Below are 1,256 nucleotides of genomic sequence, written 5' to 3' on the forward strand. Positions count from 1 at the left end.
ACACACACACAGTCATGTACATCCACATATTTACCCACACACAACATCCTTCTCACCGCATCCACTAAACCATTAACAGCTGCCGATTGCTACAAAACATACAAATGCGTTTTTCTAGAGTTTGAGTCAGCTGGTTTCTCAGATCATTAAACCAACATTTGATCTGTCACAGCACCGAGCTGTGGCTTTCAGTCAGGTGGGACTCGGTGGAGCTTCAATTAATGAATTCATAAAATGTAAGAGAAGAGAAACAATAAACCAAGTGGATTCTTTAAAAAAATAAATTGTTAAATTAAAAAATAATTGTTTTTATGATAAAATACACAATTTCTCGTACATCTGTGGACTGATTAATCGACTCGATTTGGATTTCTTTCCAGCTGCACTGAAGCTGTAGCTACGTTAGTGATTGCGTCATTATTCTGCGACTACTCACGTGTTGACAACAGAGAAGTGCAGACTGGAAGCAGCTACTGATCAGGTATGTTTCTTTTGGGTCAGTATATGAACAGGGTCGACAGACTCGTCTCGTGGACCTTTAACCGGCGATGTTAATTTTGACCCACGGGTCCGTGATCTTTTAATTCGGCCTTGAAATGCCGCTTTTCCCTCGGTGTGAGGACACTAACCCTAAAGAAAAAGAAATGTTCTCCAAAGTTTTGCATCAAGGGACAGGAAAGGAGGGGCATCACCTTACACATAAGGTGAAAAAAAAATAAGGATTAACCAAAATGTTTCTATCAAGTCAAAACAAGCTTACAATGTAAGCGTAAATGTAAAATCACAATGTAACAGGTGGAAAGCAGTCAGACTGAGACAGGATGTGAAATTGTTACGGATGTCTGGTGGGAAGGAGTTGCTGAGGCTCTAGACCCAATGGTAGGAGATCTATAAGTGCAGATGTGTGTGTGGGCATGCAAAAGTTCATGCTGCCTACAGCCTTAAAGATATTACTACAGTATTTAAGTCAGTGGAGCTGCTGAAGGAGTGTGACATAACTAATGGAGGGAGTTCTGGACCAGTTGAAGTTTAATGGGCTTCAATTTAATTAAATTAAGTTTTATTTATAAAGAGCCAACAACCACAGCAACAGTCACCTTAACTGACTTTATATTATATGGTAAAGATCCCACAACAATACAGAGAAAACCACAACAATCAGATGACCTCCTTTGAGTAAGCATTTGGCGACTGTGGGAAGGAAAAACTCCCTTTTAACAGGAAGAAGCCTCCAGCAGAACTAGGCTGGGGGGGGG

At 40.5% G+C, this 1,256-nt stretch overlaps 1 protein-coding gene across 2 annotated transcripts in view; it reads left to right on the forward strand.

Moving 5' to 3' along the window:
- The first annotated feature begins 172 nt into the window (after window positions 1-172).
- Window positions 173-1,256, forward strand: part of eef1akmt1 (EEF1A lysine methyltransferase 1) — a 6,243-nt gene continuing 5,159 nt past the window's right edge. Inside the window, exons 1-2 of one of the 2 annotated variants that reach the window (XM_005745293.2) lie at window positions 173-236; window positions 381-481. The gene's annotated coding sequence lies outside the window, so the exon portion shown is untranslated. Of the gene's footprint in view, window positions 237-371; window positions 482-1,256 lie in introns of those variants that run through there. The other variant, XM_005745294.2, reaches the window with a different exon arrangement.

The sequence above is a fragment of the Pundamilia nyererei genome, unplaced genomic scaffold (genome assembly GCF_000239375.1).
Source record: "Pundamilia nyererei isolate P.nyererei 1_Seehausen unplaced genomic scaffold, PunNye1.0 scaffold00157, whole genome shotgun sequence".
Taxonomy (NCBI): Eukaryota; Metazoa; Chordata; class Actinopteri; order Cichliformes; family Cichlidae; genus Pundamilia; species Pundamilia nyererei.